Source organism: Diceros bicornis, chromosome 4, assembly GCF_020826845.1.
Source record: "Diceros bicornis minor isolate mBicDic1 chromosome 4, mDicBic1.mat.cur, whole genome shotgun sequence".
Classification (NCBI taxonomy): domain Eukaryota; kingdom Metazoa; phylum Chordata; class Mammalia; order Perissodactyla; family Rhinocerotidae; genus Diceros; species Diceros bicornis.
In genome coordinates this window covers 14491758-14511326 of record NC_080743.1, presented here as the reverse complement: position 1 = coordinate 14511326, position 19569 = coordinate 14491758, and the positions used below count along the sequence as shown (strand labels likewise).

The following is a 19569-nucleotide window of genomic DNA, read 5'->3' as shown; positions in this document are numbered from 1 at the left end:
AAGACTACACTACAATTTGCTGTGACGCTAGTTTTGATACTTTTAACTCACTTTATCATGTTAAGCATTTATCAATATTCTTGGATGCTGTACCAATACGTTTATTCTAAATAAACATCATCTAAGAATCATGTGGGAAAAGACATGCAAATTATAACTCCTCAGGTGCCATAATTTGGAAATGACAATTAGGATAGTTTCTTCCACTTTAAGGGGAGAGGGAGAGAAATTGAGCTACTCCATCTTCAAAAATGTAAAGAAAGCCTCGAGCTCAGAGGCACAGCCCTCAGCGGCACAGCCCTCAACCTGTGAACACGTGTCCTGTGGAAGCCTGGCCATATAGGGACAACTCCAATGACAATGCTCGTTTTAGCACCCTGAACTGATGCTTTGCTTTCTGAACACCTGTGTTCTAACGAATTAGACATTCTCCTATTCGTGTTTAATGAAAGTATCTCTCAGTTGCTGTTTGAAGATAATGTAATTAGGGCCTGAGACCAAGGCCAGCAAGTGCACGAGAAAATGACAGTCAAGAATGTTCTGGAGGAAAGTTGCACAGTTAGATTCCCCCAGTGCCTCTGCCCTTCTTCCCTGTTAACTTTGAACAGGATACACTGGCTCCCTGCCGGTCTCAGGAAATCGGATCCACTTTAGTGCTGCACATGTTCGGTCCTGTACTTATTCTGGGGGTTTCCTGAGCCATAGCTCTGTCTTCGGAACCAGACAGAGAGCACCTGAAGGCAGCCACCTTCCCTCATGCGTGGTGGCCAAGGGCACCAGCTCTGGGGTCTGACAGGTGGGTCCAGCCTTATCGCCACCACCTTTTAGCTATGGGAACTTGGCAAGTCACCAACCTTCACAAGTCTCAGTTTTCTCATCTCTAACTGAGGATAATTAATGCCCCATTCTACTTTGGTAGAATGGAAATAATTAAGATACATTCAGTATAGATTGAGCCATTTGAAATTGCCAACATTTGACCTGCAAAAATAGCAATTGCATGGGGTTGAACCCAATCCTTAGCACAGAACCTGGCACGTGATCATTCAATAAATGGTAGCTGCTATTGAGATTCTCAGGCAGTGTGGAGGGCACTGTACTCACTAAGGCAGGACTGATCACTTTAGGTTGATAATTGACACGTGGGCTTGTGATATGGAGATTCTACCATTGCAAAGTTTTGTCATTCATTCAACACCCAGTTAGTCTTAGGTGAGAGCCACTGTGCTAGGCAGCAGGGACGCAAATGGAATGGAAAAAGAGAGTCCCTCAAAGTTTATGCTTTAGTGAGGGCCAAGGGTCAGTAAAGGGGTGCAATAGAGTGTGACAGCGTGAGGAGGGGGGGCTGTGCTGAAGTGTCAGTAAAGGGGGCTGTTTAGAACACAGCAGGCCTGGGGGCATGAGGAAAGAGTGGTCAGTTCAGCTGGTATTTACTGGACACTCTCCGTGTACCAGGCACTGTCCTGAGCTTTGTATATATTGCATTCATTCTTCAAATAACCTCGTCATAAAGATACTCTATGATCAGCCCTATTTTACTAATGAGAACATTGAGGGAGAGAAAAGTAAAGAATTCACTCAAGACCATACAGTTAGAAAGTGGCAGGGCTGGAATCTGAACCCGGGAAATCTGACTGCAGAGCCCACGGGATTAACTATTATGGATTGCAGTGCAGTAAAATAGATGGAATAAATGCCGTGGGATATTTCCTTAACTCATTGCCTACCTCCTTTCCTCTCCCAGAAACTCAGTGATGCTATTCTTTTTTTCTGCTGAGGAAGATTTGCCCTGAGCTAACATCTGTTGCCAATCTTCCTCTATTTTGTATGCGGGTCACTGCCACAGCATGACCACTGACGAGCGGTGCAGGTCTGCGCCCAGGAACCGAACTAAGGCCGCTGAAGTAGAGCACGCCGAACTTAACCACTAGGCCACAGAGCCAGCCCCAGTGATGCTATTTCTTTTTTTATTTTTTGTGAGAAAGATCAGCCCTGAGCTAACATCTGCCAATCCTCTTCTTTTTGCTGAGGAAGACTGGCCCTGGGCTAACAACCACGCCCATCTTCCTCCACTTTATATGGGACGCCGCCACAGCATGGCTTGACAAGCGGTGCGTTGGTGTGTGCCCAGGATTCGAATCGGTGAACCCCGGGCTGCCGCAGCAGAGTGCACACACTCAACCGCTTGCGCCACCGGGCTGGACCCCCAGTGATGCTGTTTCTTGATCAGTAGTATTGTTATTGCTCTCAGGGCACTGGGCTGGGTGGATGCAGTATGGTGGCAAAGGTCTTCTAGCCACTACCTCCATTCCTCAAGGCCTGTTCACAGTAGACTCATCTAACCAGAGCCTTAAGTTAATGATGGTGAAATGTGGTTAAGACCAAACAATGCTCTGTTGTTTCAGATAAAAGTTCAATAATGCTCTAGTCAATGACAGAGTTCCTATTATGTGTCAGGCACTGAACTTGGTGCTGTAGATAAAAGACAGGTAAGACCCTGTCCTTCTTCTCAAGGAACACATAGTATAGGGCAAGAGTGAGCCCAGACAAACAATTACAGGGCCATGTGGTACTATAATACAATTAGATACAAGGGCCATGGGACCAAAGATGAGGGGACATTTGAGCTTGTCTAGAAGAGCTGGAGAGGTTGGAGGACAGCCAGCTAAAGATTATGAGATGGAAACCAACAGAGGAGACAATTTAAAAAAAGAAGGAGTGGTCAACGATGTCATAAGACAGGATAGGACAAGTGAAGCCAGACTTGGAAAGTGTTCTTTGGATTTGGTGACCTCGGCCAAAATAGTCTCAGTTGAACAGAAGGGACAGCATTTGATGGTTGTTGGACGTGAGGAAGTGGAGGCTGGAGCTTGGCTGCTGAGGGCTGGTGCAGGGTTGATGGGGGAGCAGGGCAAATCCACAGGACGGACTCTGACACGTAGGGTGACCAGCCGACCCGGTTTGTTAGGGATTGATTGGGTTTTAGCATAGGAAGTCCCGCATCCTGGGAAACCTCTACTCGTGGAGAAGCCCACTAAAAAAATTCCTACAAAGACGACAGGGGCACCTGCAAATAGCCTGTTACTCAATGATGATTATTAGGGTCAGAGACCCAGAGTCTAAAGCAGGCTTTATCACAAATCAGGTACTTAACTTTCTCACCAGAAAAACAAAGAGGGATCAACTAGGTACTTGTAGCCAGATGACATTCATTAATTTAAAAGACATTTACCGAGCACTTAATACACCCTGGAGGTACCGTGTAACTCAGTACATTTGATTAATAAGGTCATATTGTAAGATTTCATTCCACTGGACCCTAAGGCCATTGGAACCTGCTTTTCTTCATCAGACTCACCTAGAATTATCATCCTGAATTTTCCAGTTTGATTTACAATTTCAGACACCGTGCTCATTTTTACTGGAGAAAACATTAAGTAAGGTCCCAGCATCTCTTTCCTCCATTCTCAGTTATCCTGCTGTGAGTCTCAGAGCACAGGCTGGTTGACAGGTGAAACTAGTAGCACCTTATGGAGATTCCAAGGCCTTCTCTCTCTCTCTCTCTCTCTCTCTCTCTCTCTCTCTCTCTCTCTTCTCTGTGCCCATGTGAGGCCAGCTGAAGACCCTTTCAGGAAAGGCCAAGGTTCCCGACTGTGCCATACCCACCCTCTGTGATTACTGGTCACCACCAGGACATGCTGGGGTCCACCCAGTCCCAGAAGCCCCCCTCGTGATTCCTGTCCACTTGCCTTAGCTCTGAGGTGTTGATAACCTCGGGCACCAATACCCACTCTCTGAGTTGTGCAGATGCACCAAACATTGCAAAGAAGATTGAAGTTTGAATTATGCCTTAAGTGCCTTTTGGTAAGTGGTGCCAATAAAATGACAATAGCTGTTCTAAACATAATGTTACACTTCCTGCAGCTGAGAAGAGCATGTACCAAAGGCTGAATCACTTCCAAAGGAGGAAATGAAGTCTGTTTTCTGCATTCGGAGGGACTAATGATGTCTTGGGAGGCAGAATGACTAAAAATTATGCAAATTGTGTGACCCTGCTTCTCAGGATGTGTTCCAGGCCTCTAAGAGAGCCATGTTCCTCCACATCTCAGGACCGTTATAATCCATAGTGTCTTAATGATATGGGTGGAAATAGTCATGCCTTGGTGAGTTAGGATTCCTGATGCAGTATTTACATGTTCTTCCCTTAAGCACTCAGATGCTGGGTCAACGAATCACTCAGCGGAGCGCGGGAAGGTGAACTTGTGGCTCTGCTAGCTGGCCTGGGAGATAAAACTCCACCGAGGACGCAGGAGCGGAGGCGGCTCCCAGCGAACTCGCTGCCTAGCAAGGCCTGCTCTCTCATTTCCTCTTCACAGTATTCAGCCTCTCAGATTCTCGGGGATGTTTTCCTTAAATACCCATTTGGTGAGGTGTTCCATCCTTTGGCAGGAAACATGGATGCCCATATTAGGTCACTGCAATCCTGGTAATCTCTCTTGCTTCCTGACCCATAAAAAGCACTCAATTAATACTGGATAGATGGATGGATTGATAAATGAGTGAATGAAACTCAACCTCCTGCCTTCACTGTCCTCTGATAAAACCTACCTCCTGAGACATGAAAGGAAGACATGATGTGGTGACCTAACCAACAATTTGCCTGCAGATCTCAGCCCTACTCTTCCATTGAGAGAAGGGGGAATGCACCGGGGAAGCCTCTGTCTGCAGAGGAGGAGGTGGTGACCATTCGCCTCAGGGCAGCCACTCGGCCCAGGGAGCCATAATGGCCAGAGCTCAGGGCACTGCTTGGAATTAATGGCTGGCTGGGAAAATGGCCCAGGACACAGTAAGGACCATTAAGCCCAGCCAGTTATTAATCCCCAGTAAGAGCTTGATGCCAAGGTCATTAGAGCTGTTGTGAGGTGAAAAATGCCCAGGAAAGTCTACAGCGCACGGACGACTTACCCGCCCTCCAGGTCGCTGATGCTCGGAGCCGCAGCCCAGGCCCCAGGAGCATGATGCACAGAAGCCTGGGGGAGGTGGGCGGGCTGGCTCTCTAGAGGGAGCGTGCACACACAGACATGCGCGCACACGTGGAGCTCACCGTTGTATTTTTGCTGTCACTTTTGCTTTTTGATAATGTGTAAGCATTTGTCATTATCCCAGTACCTGGGACAGTGTCTGCAACTTAGTGGGAGCTTGTGCCAGTTTTAGAATATTTTAGGAGGTGTGAATGAGTCTCTTTCCACCACTGCCCACCCCCAGAAAAAACCCCAAGATCAGGGAATAGGGGAGAATGACAACTCTCATCACAACTTCCTCCTTTGGGCTGTGGCGACAGGAGCAATCCCTGTTTGGGAAGGCACGCGCAGGGAATGAAGGTCTGATTTCTGTCACAGCCCAAAGTATAAGAGCAGAAGGAACTCTCCCTGTGACTCAGCTGACGCCTCCTGAGCCTTTCTTAAGAGAACAGACCAGGCCAAGTCAAATTAAACTCGACACCTAAAACACTCAGTGATGTCCTTGCAAATATTTGCAGCACGGCCATCTCAGGCTTCACTTTTTAAAATTCTGATTTATTTGGCAGAAGGAAAGGTACCTTCGAGCATAATGTCCATTAGCTCAGTAATGAGACCAGTCTTGCTCTGGGAGCTGCCTTTTGGTCTGGAGCAAACATAAGAAATATTAAATAGTTTCAGGTGTTTCAAGAATCTCTGCACTTTCCAATCTGATGTTTTCCTGTAATTACTGGCTTTTATTAGCTGTCAATCTCAGTTCAGCCTGACACTGGATATAAGCCACTCTGATTATTTAATGTGATTCACTAGAAAAATGCTACTCTTCCAAGCTGCCCCTTACCCTCTTATTCAGTGACAAGCCCACCCACCAGCCTTCACTGACAAGAAGTCCTCCTCTCTCCACCCAGCGCCACCTTCCCTGAATTCCATCTACTGCTGGCTAAGGACGAAAAAGCTCCATGGGTAGGAGGCAGTACCGAGCAGTGTTTAAAATACGGCCTTTGGAGTCACTGGCTTTGAATCTGCTTCTTCCACTCATTAGGTGGATAATTTTGGGCCAAGTGGCTTAGATTTTCTGAGGCCCAGTTTTTTCATCTGTAATCTAAATATAGTAAAGCCAATCTCAAAGAATTTTGCTGTCTCAATTAATGGTGGGCCTTCCATCCAGTGGCTCAAGACAAAATTCAAGGATCATTCTTGATACCTCTCTTTGTCTTCCCCCTCCAACTCAGACAATGCTACTGGATCTATCCCTTACATATATCCCAGACCTCCCACTTCCCGCCATCCCTGCTGCCGCCACCTTCCCCTAAGCCACCGCGATCCCTCTTCAGCTCCTGCTGCACACTCTTGCCTCTTAACTTGACTTCCCTCATTCTGTCCCTCCTCTGCATTCCTGTCTCCACGAAGCTGCTGGGCTGACCTTTAACATGTAAATCAGATCATGCCACTCATCTTCGAAATCCTCCAATGGCTTCCTGTTGCACCGGGAATAAGAACCTAGACTCTACATCAAACTCTTTGCCATGGTGCTCAAGATCCGCAGCTTCTGTTCTTGTCTCTCTCCAGCATCATCCTGTGCAGAGCTCTCCGTGACTGCGCTGCCGTTTCTCCAGCGCCTGCTGTCTGACGGGATTTCTGTTTGCTGTTCCCCGCTGCCCCAGCCACTCTGCTCCTGATCTCTGCATGCGGCTCCTTCACAGTCTTCCGGTGTTTCCTCAAACTGCCTCCCCAGGGAGGCCTTCCCTAACTACTCCATCTCCCCTGCCCTCCTTTCTCATCTCCTGTCATTCTCTCCATTATCGAGGTTTATTTTTTAAAACTCATGTATCACTACCTAAAATAATCTTAATTATGGCTTGCGTGTTTACATGTTGATTGTCTTTCTTCCTTACTAGAATGTAAGCTCCACTGTCTTATTCACACTGTATCTTCAGCACCAAGAACAGTGCCTGGCGGGCCGGCCCCGTGGCTTAGCGGTTAAGTGCGCGCGCTCCGCTACTGGTGGCCTGGGTTCGGATCCTGGGCGCGCACCGACGCACCGCTTCTCCAGCCATGCTGAGGCCGCGCCCCACTTACAGCAACTAGAAGATGTGCAGTTATGACATACAACTATCTACTGGGGCTTTGGGGGGAAAAAAAAAAGGAGGTGGATTGGCAATAGATGTTAGCTCAGAGCCGGTCTTCCTCAGCAAAAAGAGGAGGATTAGCATGGATGTTAGCTCAGGGCTGATCTTCCTCACAAAAAATAAAAAAACAAATAAAAAAAGAACAGTGCCTAGCACAAAGAAGAAACACACCAAATATTTTTGAGTGAATTGTTGAATGATAAGGCGTATAGCACTTACCACAGTGCCTGGCGCATCAAGAGTATGAAATAGATGTGCTTAAGTATTTAAGTATCCCCATTTTGCTAGTAACCAGTTCCTGATAGTTTTTTTTCTTTTTTTTTTTGCTGAGGAAGATTTGCCCTGAGCTGACATCTGTTGCCAATCTTCCTCTTCTTGCTTGAGGAAGGTTCGCCCTGAGCTAACATCTGTGCCAGTCTTCCTCTATTTTGTATGTGGGTCACTGCCACAGCATGCCTGCCGACGAGTGGTGTAGGTCTGCGCCTGGGAACTGAAGCTGGGCCACTGAAGTGGAGTGTGCCGAACTTAACCACTAGGCCACGGGGCCTCCAGTTCCTGATCTTTTTTGTCTGAGTAAAGCACGGTGTTTGGAATCTCCTGCATACGTCATAACAACCTTCAGCACTAGGTGACCTTCAAAGAGAGGCCTAGGAAATCCCAATAGTTTATATGTTTTTATTTAATTGCATTCCATTTTTTAAATGTCTTTTAACAACTTTATTGATATATAATTTACATGCCGAAAAATTCACCCATTTTGAACATAAATTCAATGATTGTTAGTATATGTACAAAGTTGTGCAACCACCATTGTGATCTAATTTTAGAATATTTCCATCGTCCTGGAAAAAAACCTCATGCCCGTATATAGTGACTCTCCATTCCCACGCCCAGCCCTAGGCAACCACTGATATATTTTTTGTCTCTCCAGATTGGTCTTTTAGGACATTTCACATAAATGGAATCATACAATATATAGTCCTTTGTATCTGGCTTTTTTCATTGAGCATAATAATTTCGAGGTTCATCTATGTTGGAACATGTATCAGCACTTTGTTCCTTTTTCTTGCTATAACATCCCATTGTATGGATATACCAAATTTTGTTTATCCATTCACCAGTTAATGGACATTTTGGTTGTTTCCATTTTTTGGTTTCTATGAATATTATAAACATTCTTATACAAATATTTTTGTGGACATTTGTTTTCATTTTTCTTGGGCAGATACCCAGGAGTCGAATTGTTGGGTCATAAGGCAATTTTATGTTTAACATTTTGAGAAACTTTCAAACTGTATTCTAAAGTGGCTACACCATTTTACACTCTGCCCTGCAATGTATAAAAATTCCAGTTTGTCTACATCCTTGTCAACACTTGTTATCGTCTCTCTATTTGATTATCACCATTCTAATGGGTGAGAGGAAATATCTCGTTGTGCTTTTGATTTGCATTTTCCTAATGACTAATGATGTTGAGCATCTTTTCATGGGCTTATTTATGTGATTAGTTTTTAGGTTTCTAATTCCATCTGTTACATCCCACCTCCACCTCAAATAAATCACACAAAAGGTAGGTGATTCTACTGAAGTCTGAGTCAACATCATATTGACTTTTGCAGAAGTCTTGTGTGTGCAGCACCCACTAGCAGGAGGAGGGTGGCTGGTCTACATGTATGGAAAATACAGAGAAAGAGGGGCCATTTAATCAAGACTTTTAAGTCAGGAGAGGTAAATTCAAAATAAAATAAGGTGAGCAGTGGCTGGGACATATTTTTATATTTAAACCAGATTTTGTAAAAATAGAACTACCATATGATCCAGCAATCCAGTTTCTGAATACATATCCAAAGGAAGTGAAATCAGTATTTTGGAAAGATATCTGCACTCCCATGTTCATTGCGCCATTATTTACAATAGCCGAGATATGGAAACAACCTAAGTGTCCATTGACTGATGAATGGATAATGTGCCATACATACAATGGAATAGCATTCAGCCATAAAAAAGAAAGAAATTCTGACATTTAAGACAACCTGGATGAACCTGGAGGACATTATGTGAAGTGAAATAAGCTAGATAGAAAAAGACAAATACTGTATGATCTCACTTGTATGTAGAATCTTAAAAAAAAAAAAAAAAAGAGAAAAAAGTCAAACTAATAGAAAGAGAGAGTAGAATCGTGGTTGCCAGGGGCTGGGGGTGGGGGAAAGAGGCAGATGTTGGTCAAAGGGCACAAACTTTCAGTTACAAGATGAATAAGTTCTGGGGATCTAATGTACAGCATGGTGACTATAATCAATAATACTGTATTGTATATATGAAATTTGCTGAGAAAGTAGATCTTAAGATCTTAAGCATTCTCACCCCCCCCCACACACACACACGTATACACGGTCATGATGTGAGGTGATGGATGTGTTAATTAACCTGATTGTGGTAATCACTTCGCAGTGTATACATATATCAAATCATCACATTATACACTTTAAATATACACAATTTTATTTGTCACTTATACATCAATAAAGCTGGGTGAGGAAAAAAAACAGATTTTGATAATTAAAGGTAGAAAATTCACTTTACCTGGTCATATTATATTCAAATGAGTTTCACAGAATTATAGAATAGCATCACTGGCAGGAATCTCAGAGATTATCTAGACCAGTAATTCTGAGAGTACGGTTCCTAGACCAGTAACAACAACAAAGTCTAGGAACTTTCCAGAAGTGCAGATTCTCAGGCCCCACCCTAGACCTACTGAATCAGATGCTCTGAGGTGGGGCCCAGCCATCTGTGTTTGAACAAGTTCTCCAGGTGATTCTCAAGGTGAGAACCCCTGGACCTGGCCAGTACCCTCATTTGACAGAGCAAGCAGCTGAAATTCAGGAGGCTATGTGATTTGCTCAAGGTGAAATGCTGAGGGCAGCACGTGGGATGCACCCCAGGTTTCCTCACTTCTAAAAATCTAAGAAATCCACCTATGTCCGTGGACTGTTCAAAATCACTGAGGACTCACTGGAAAGGAATCACGAATTAATAACGCACTTAAGATGGAAACTGAAAATGGAAGTGGTGTGGTGCAGACGGATGAATAAGAAAAAACATTCCTTATTTGACATGCCACCCTCAGCAGGGCTGCCTGCCTCTGCTCCATCTGCCTGCTGGTTTGGAATAAATGACAAGGAATAGCTACATAGCATCTAAACCCTCTATTACAGGGAAGATGCTGAAGGCCTCTGTGCATGGCTGGGGCTGCTCTTGCCCCGGAAGTTGGGCCTCTGGGGCTTCTCTGCAGCCGGAACAGCCCTTCAGAAGTATGGCCAGTCAGGACTCTCCCGTCTGTTATAGGTTAAATTGTGCCCCCCGCCACCGTACATGTTGATACAGATACTAAACCCCAGTATCTGTAAATGTGCCCTTATCTGGAAAAAGGGTTTTTGCAGATGTAATTAAGATGTACGTCAAGATGAAGTCACACTGGGTGAGAACAAGTCCTACATCCAATCACTGGTGTCCTTCTAAGAAGAGACTCAGAGACGCACAGGGAGAACGTGATATGATGATGACAGAGATTGGAGTGATGCACCTACTGGCCAAGGAACACTGAGGATGGTTGGAAACCACCAGAAGCTGGAAGATGCAAGGTAGGATTCTTCCTTAGAGTTTTTCGAAGGAGCATGGCCCTGCCAAAATCTTGATTTCAGACTTCTAGCCTCCAGAACCGTGAGAGAATAAATTTCTATTGTTTTAAGATACCCAGTTTTGGGTAATTTGTCCCAGCAGCTCTGGGAAACAAATACGCTGCCGCCTACAAAGTCTTTGTTCTCTGCCTCACACACTCCCCCAGACCCCACACACCAATGCTCCTTCCCGTCTTGGAGCTTCCATCCTTATGGTTCATCCTCCACACAGCTGCCAGAATGCGATTTTAGAGCATAAAGCACACCACTCCCCTACCCTGCTCGAAGAATAAAATCCAAACTCTTCAGCTAGGCAGAGTCTCGCCTGCCTCATGGCCCTCGACTCATTTCACTCTCCATTCTCCAGCCCCATCCACACACCCATCTCCTTTCTGCCCCTGGGAGACATCAGACGTTCCTTCTGTCTCCGACCTTTGCTTCCCCAGGTATTCACATGCTTGGCTCCTTCTCAGGTCGCAGCTTAAAAGTCACCTCCTCCAGGGGGCCCTCGCTGACTGCCCTAATCAGAAGGGTCCTCCTCCACTTATTATATAACGAAGATATTAACCACTAATAACACTGACAAAATGTTCAACTAATGTGCCAGGCACTGTTTTAAGCATAATACCTACATCATCTAACTGAACCCTGAAAACGTGCCTTGACAGGCACGTTCTACCATTGTCCTTATTTTATCAGATGAGGCAGTTGAGGCACAAATTAATCACCTGTCATGATCCTATTTATTGTGTCTGGTACTTACCACAATCTCTAATGATTTACATTTTTTCTTTCTTTATTGTCAATCCCCGTCACTAAAACGTGAGTGCCCTGAGGGCAGTGATCATGACCGTGAGTACACATGGCATACAGCAGGAGCTCAAGAGATCGTTAAAGAAATCTCCTAATACTTTTCTACCTGACTTTCTCGGCACGCAGTGGATTGTTTTTCTCTGTCCAAAAGGGGCGTGGATGAGTTGTCAGTGAGACAAGCCATTTCTAGAGCCAGTTTCTTCTCCAGAATGCTAGGACCACGGTGGATGTCACACCAGCTCACCCCACAGCCATCACGTAACTCCCCGATGTGAATTCCTTCAAAGGGCACTCGTATGCAATCACTTCCTCTGGGAGGAGATTGGATAGAAAGGCCCCTGTGCTCATTAAAACAAACAGAAAGCTGCATGTTCCTTAGAGTAAGGTGACAGTTCATGCTGCCCGACAAGCCCGATTCCACAAAGGGGGCTTCCTTGGCTTCTGCTGCATTTGAAGGGGCCTTAAGAGAAACCCCGCATGGCCCACATCTGGGACATGACTGATAACTGATGGTCAAAGGCAAGGGAACTATGAGAAGGTGGGAGTTCCACATCTAGCTGAACTGAATGGGGAACAAAAGCTAAGGTTTCAGTTGACCAGATGAGAAAATAATCTAGTTGAACAGAACACTAAATTTATAGCATGAAAGTGGAAAGAGCACTGGTGTGAGTCAGACTTGGGTTCAACTCTCAGTGCTGTCGTTTATTGGGAGGGACTTCCCTACTCTCAGCCTCAGTTTTCTCATCTGCAAAATGGCCATGGCGACACTCCATCAGCTGTCACTATTACTATTATCATGGCTTAATTATTACAGACACAATATGAACCTTCCTGAATAACCTGCTACCCTCTCCCCCTTAAGTCCAGGCACTCGCTGAGCCTGCTGACTCAACCTCCTGTGTCTCTGTTGAATTTGATCATTTCTCTCCACCTGTATGTTGCTTCCCCTGACCCCACCCCTGGTTCAACCCTCCCTCTTTGCTGGATCACTGCCGTGCCTCATAGCCCCTCCTCCCAGGGCATCCACTCCTGTTCTCCACACCAGCCAGGGTGGCCTTTCTAAAGTGCACGTCTAATTAGGACTTGCTTTTGCTTAGTATCCCTAATGTTAGGGATCCCTAAATCCTAAAATTTCTTAGTATCCTCCTGTTGCTTTGAGGATGAGGTCCTTCCAGTGGCTTACCAGGCCCTGATACCTTGCCAAGTCCCTTTGTACCCCCCAGCCTCTCATGGCTCTCTACACTCCAGTGACATTGACTTTGTTTGACTTTGTAGCTCCTTGTGGCTCCAAGTGGCACTATTCATAAGGCTTTGCCTCAGGGCCTTTGCATATGCTTTCCCTGGAACCTGAGTCTCCTCAATTATAAACCAGAACAATAATACCTAGCTTGCAGAGTTGTTTGGTGGCTTAACTGAGATAATAACAGCATTCAAGGTTTCCCTCCCCTGCCTCCTCTCTCCATCAATGACTTTTGTAACTCCTTCATCACTCATTCAAAGCATCATTTCCTCAGAAAACCTTCCCTTAACTCCAAGACTAGCTTAGCCTCTGTTTCTCCCTTTATAATTCTCATCATATGTGCAATCACTGATTCAGTGTCTGTCTTCCCCATAAAATAACAAGGTTCTTAAGAACTGGGTTCATGTCTGTATTGGGTTAGGTCACCATAATATCCCCAGGACCCAAAATATAGTAGGTGCTCACTAAATATTTGCTGCACAAGTAACTAAATGCAGGTGAGAGGACTATTCCAGAACCATAGCCTCACCCAGGCTTTCTCTTTGGGTTTCCATTTCCATTTGATACACCCACGTGTAGACCCAGAGACAAACTCACCCAAAATACAATATTTAATGTGGCGCACGTACTCATTCTTCTCATGAAGACTCAGTAGTGCAAACCAAACTGATTACACTGTAACTTGACTTCTATTTGTTTTATTATCTAAGCATAGGGAAGTTTCCGGAATGAGTCATTATTTGAGGTTCTGGACGCTGTCTACCGCCAAGTAGCAAATAGCCAGATTGCGTCAGTGTTGACACTTTGGTTCTCGAGCTGATGGTTTGTTTATTGAACTGCCCACCTTAGGGGCTCTGAGAGGGAAAGAATGCTCATCAGCAACCTGGATAATCACTCAGCACCCCAGCTGGAGACACATGACTAAACAAAATCATAATTTCTCACTTTGCCGAGCTCGGTGAACACCATCGTGATGAGCTGCGAGCGAGACAGCCGTTAGTTAAAGAAATAAAGCACAAGGCTAGGAAGAGGATTATCGATGCAGGCACAGTCTACTCATGTGCTGACCACTGAGGGACATTAGCCTGGTGGACACATTGGGGAGGTACTTTGCCACCTGCTTTAACTGGCTAATCATGGTGCATCCTCTGGGCCACATGATGACTTACTTCGTATTAGTGAAAAATCACCTTTTTCTTTTTTTCCCCTTTCATTTGCTCAACACACAGTTATTAAGCACCTACTGTCTGTGTAATGGAACCTCTTGGGTAGCCTGCCCAGTACACAACTGCTCCTCTGGCTATACCCAGACTCGGAGAAGGGTTGTAAAATACAAGGAAGCTGGTTCCTGGCAAGAAGAGACAGAGGCGTCCCAGCTCCTTCAAGAAGCCTGGGAGTGGATGAAGGCAGATAGGATCGGTAGCTTAAGTGAGTTTCAGTTAGTTCTTTTTTTTGAGAGGGGTGCTTTTTTTAAGAAACAGGGAAGATTTTTACCTAAACTTCTGCTTTCTTGATACTCCTCTTTTGGCTTCATGCGTATATATTAGATCTTTCTTTAGATTAGGTTTAGGCATATCAGTAGATCCACAGCTCCTGGGAGACTTTCAGGATCCTGAGTCATGGCTCCAGCCGCCCGCTCCATGGAGATGGCTCCCATATTCTAGCTCCATCTGTACCTGGATTCCAACTCCCTGGAGTCCTGTGGGTTGTTTTTATTTCTATTGATGGTGTCAATAAAAAAATAAAAAACTAGGTACCATAAGTGCCAAAATAATAATAATAATGGCTACCAAGTTTACCAGAGACACTTTTTATATTATTATTATTATCTCAGTTGATCCCAAAGCAAACCAGCAAGTTACATATTACCACCTTAGTTTATATTTAAGGAAACAGAGGTTCGAGGCTAAATTGCTGAAGATCGTAGAGCTCCGAAGTCACAGCCTGTGTTGGCACCGGGGTCAATCCCACTCCCAAGTATGTGCATGCTCTGTCCGCATAACAGGCAAGACAGAGTTGAGTGGAAGCACTGCAAAGAAAAGAAGATTGAAGAGTCTTAAAAGAAGAAGAAAGAAAATCTACAGAGGGGAGGGACTAGTAGATAACAAGAATGGCAGGAAAACATAGAAAGCATTGGAAAACACCGAAATCAGAGGCATTGAGATGACACAGAGACTGCAAAAATTCTTAGATGGTCAGAAAGGTTAAAGAGGAAATTTAGCAGAACAGCCTAGAATTCTGGAGGCATTCAGTGCAGGAACAAACATTTCCACACCACTCAAAAGCCATCAGTATACAACACACTGCTTTATAATAAGTGACATTCATAATGGGGATCCCAAGGCATCAAGAATAGCCTAAATTAAGTTAAGCTTTGTTCACTTAGGTAGGAAAGTATAAAATCAATTTGGAACCTTCAAAAATAATTTAGACAAATACGATTCGGTGCTAAAAGGGACTGTGCTTATGTTATTTTAAACCTCATTTGCTCGTAAAACTCGTTCCTCAACCATGCTTCAAAATGAGGTGCTAGACTACTTTGAAAAGTTATTGCTGAAGGGTAAATAAGCTTTTCTTTCCTCACTCAGGTGTGATAGACTTTCCACCAAAATTCACATTGTAGTCACAGATGGGAGTGGCTGCTCAGTCTGGAGCTGCATCGCCTGTCTCCCTGCCTCTAGAGGGAGCCGTGTGCCTCCCAATGGAATTGGAGCAGAAGTCATTGGAGAACTTAAGAAGCAAGTCCTTCTCCACTCTCTTTCCCCTTCTGATGGCACAGTGAACTTGGAAGCCAGGTGTCAAAGATGGCCGAGCCAAAGAATGGAAGGAGACCAAGTCCCTGAATCATTGCTTGGCTGAGAGATATTAGGAACTCTCATTTTTTTGACTGAGCAAGAAAAAAACTGGCAGTTTTGAGCCATTATACTTTTTGTGGATCTGTTTATGAAGCAGGCAGTGTAGCTGCAATTCTTATATCAGGCAGCAAGGAGGGCTTCTTCGTTGTGCACTTGTTCTACTAAGTGGCTAGAGTGCAGGAACCATGTTTTCTGGCTAAAGTATAGTTCTGATCATATCACTTCAGTTCAAGGACCTTCCATAGCTTCCTATTACCTGCAGAGGGAAGTCTACCTTTCTAAAGGTGACCCTCCATATCTTCTTTTTTTACTGATCCATATCAAGAACCATAAACTCTCCCAAACTGGACCACTGCTCATTTATCAAAATGTGCCATATTCTTGTCTTTGCCCTCTTTCTGGAATGCATTCCCAAGCTCCCCTGACTCCAGTCACTGAAAGCTAACCCACCATTCATGGGCCTGTAAAGTCCGTTTGATCAACAAAGTTGTCCTTAGTTCCGATTGCTTGGATTCAAATCTCAACACTTACCAACTATCGATGCTGGGCAAATTTCTCAACTTCCCTGTGCTTCCGTTTCCTCATCTATAAAACAATGGCCATGGTAGAACCTGCCTCATGAGGCTGCGAGGGTTCAATGAGTTAATCCACGAGGAGCCTCAGCCTGCTCCTCTGCCATCAGCATGTCCCACGTCATCCTGCAAATCTTTTCCTCACCAATCTTGACCGCACATGTGTCACCTCCTTGGGAGGCAGAGTCCCACACTGTTCCACAAAGTGGCTTCAGTATAGAAGATGCCTAATAAATCTTGGTTGAATCAATAAATATATGAATTTCCAAAGCTGCAGGAATTGGATTTCATCCTTCCATTAACTCATGATTTGCTCAGACGCCTGTGATGTTTTCCTCCAGCTTCAATTATAATCAGAGAGTGACAAGACCTTTTTTAACGTCCTAAAGTTCTGAAGAGGCTCTGATCATTTTTCTGACCTCCAATGATATTGTTCACCCCTCAATCATGGGCACTTGTTTTATTAGGTTTCGTTTTGGCTTTCAAGGCCTTAGACTGACTGAGTTGCTCTGGCCAGGTTGAGCAGAAGCAGACACATCTGTCTTTTGTGCTTATTCCTGGACATGCCTGAGGTGTCAAGTACCCGGAGTTTGTCTTAAGAAGCCACAGGAGGGTTAAATAATTTGAGGCTGCAAGGACAAATATCCTTCAGAGCTGACAACGCAAGAGGCCAGGGCAGGGGTCACTGCAGGAAGGCACTGGTAAATACAGAGCCTGACAGACCGTATTCCCCACTGGTCTGGCCCAGCTCCTTTGCAGCTGCACTCAGGGCTGACGTGGTGTTTGTTTCAAAAATAAGACATACTTAGAAGGGATGCCAGGACTGTAAATCAGTCTTCAAACACAGGAGGACATGTCTCTCTAGAACATTATTGGTGTTCAAATATATTAAAACAGTGAAACTCCCCCATTCCTTAAATGATATCTCGTATTACATTATTCCACCTCCTAATGGACTTTTTCCATTAGATGGTACGTAAAAACCTCACCCTCAACACATAGAAAGCTGAACTCATCTTCAGTTTCCCTAAGCGGCCTCTCTTCCTCTCGTGCGGGGAAGATCCCAGCCCCACCCAGATGCCCAAGCCCCAAACCTGGGAGTCATACTTACTCCCTCCCTTTCCTTCTCCACCTCAAGCAATCACTAAGTCTTGTTACCCTTCCTCCTCAATTTCTCTCAACTCTGTTCACTCCTCTCCATTCCTACTGTAAACACCTCAGTTCAGCCCTCCACCATCTGTCACCTAAATTACTGCGACTCTATTACAACTGTGGTTTATTTGTCAGGGTCCCTTGCTAGACAACAAACGCTTTGGGGAGGCTGTCTTATCCGCAGAGCTTAGCCTAGTGTCTGACACACAGTAGATGCTCAACAAATGGTCACTCATCTCAAGCTCATGCTTCCTCCAGTCATTGGAAGAGGCCAATGGGAAACGGAAGTAGACTTTCACCCTTGTTCCCAAGTGCAGATCGTCTGAGATGGGGTCCTAATCCCCATGCATGAAGGAACCTGAGCACTTCCAATCCATCTTCAGTATAAAGGGCAACACTTACTTTTGCTGTAAGTGATTAGAGGTCAGGGAATATATCTTTTGGGATTATTTACATTACAGAACCATAAAAGGACCCATAAGCACTGTGCACCGGGAGCTGGCACCGTTTTGCAATCCTCTACATCATTAACTCTTGTTACTTTCTGTCTTGGGAGTGGAGGTGAAGGAACTCTTTGTCAGCACCGCTCCTCGCAAACTCTTTCCATCACCCGGGGGAACATTCACACCGGAGGAAAGGGTAGCAGATGACCCAAACCACTGTGTCCCTGCCTGCGACCTTAGCCTGCCTTGCTCTTGATCATTTAGGGGTGGCCTGTGGAGCAAAGCCCAGACTCCAAGAGTGTGTTCCACAGCATAGCACTTGGATCTAATGCATTCCCATTCATTCATTCATTTAAAATATATTTCCAGTAGTTTACTATGTTCTGGGTACCATTCTACATGCTAAAGATACAAGAGGGAACTAACCAGACATCATCTTTGCCACCTTGGAGGCCACATACAAACTGGGGAGAAGGATAGTAAAACCAATAAACCAATAAAACATGTGCAGTGGTCGACCCCTGTGTCCCCTCTGCTGACTTTGGAGAGCCCTGGACATAAAGCTGCTCCTTGGCGCATGGAGCCGGGCTGTATTTCCTCCATGTGGAGAGTCACTAAGGTTAGTCCTCCAAACCCCTCTCAATGACACCTTCGCAAGCCAGTGCCAAGGCTGGAATTAGGCCTCTGAATCTGCCGCTCCACACAAAGGTGGCCCAGCCAGGACGCATGCATGTGCCTTTTAGAAAGCAATTTAAATGCAGTCGGCCATGCTGTGCCTTATCCGGAGACAGCAGGATAGGTGAGAAGGAGGAGGAAATTAATGCAGAGGGGCTGAGGCTGATCCAGAGTGCTCACAGGCTCTGAGCAGGAAGGTCCCCTCCCCTGGCCGAGAGGCCAGGAGTCTCTCCTTAACCACATTTCCCAGGGCGCTTTCTCCCACAAAAATGGCAGCGAACAAAGGCACGACATTTACGAGGAAGAGAGAGCAGCCTGGGAGGTGAAGGACATTGCCCAAGGTCACACAGTGTGTCAGTGCCAAGGCCAGGACTGGAATTCGGGTTAAAACTTCAAGCCACTCCCATTATGAGTGCTGCCACTTAACAGCAAATCTTGGGGGATAATATTCCTTCCTGAAAATAGTTTGACAAGTGGCGGCCTGCCTATGAAATGACCTCTGTGATAGAAGACTGAGCTGAGGCCAGGTGGTCTTGGCAGGTGGGGGTTCTGCAGTCAGATAGGAGGAGACTGCCTGTGGGGAGAGGGGCAGCAGGAGGGAGGGAGGCCTCTGCTGGGGCCAGTGATCTTGGCACAATGGTAGAGCTGTGACCTGGCTGACCTCAGTCTTCCCTTTGGCCCCTTCTCCCCCTTCTCTCTTCCTTGCATGCCCTCCATTCGATGCCCTACCACACAGTCAGCACACTCATGTTGCCTGCCTCTCGACCACCTGAAGATCTCACTCTGGCTACAGAAGTACCCCCTGTTTCAGACCTTTCTTAACCACATTTCCTGATTGAAATCTGTCTAATTCATGACCCATTTTTTCCAAGATTATTCAAGGTCCCCAGAGAAAGCTGATTTTCATAAAGCAAATCATGTCCAGGTATAAGAATGGCTTAATTGTAATTCTTTAAGCCAAAGGAGCGACTGTAGTGAATATCACTCATTTT

The 19569-nt window shown here is 45.3% G+C and overlaps 1 protein-coding gene across 2 annotated transcripts in view; it reads right to left on the bottom strand.

The window, feature by feature from the left end:
- Positions 1 to 19569, bottom strand: part of ST6GALNAC5 (ST6 N-acetylgalactosaminide alpha-2,6-sialyltransferase 5) — a 167433-nt gene that overhangs the window by 19070 nt on the left and 128794 nt on the right. The window lies entirely within an intron of this gene.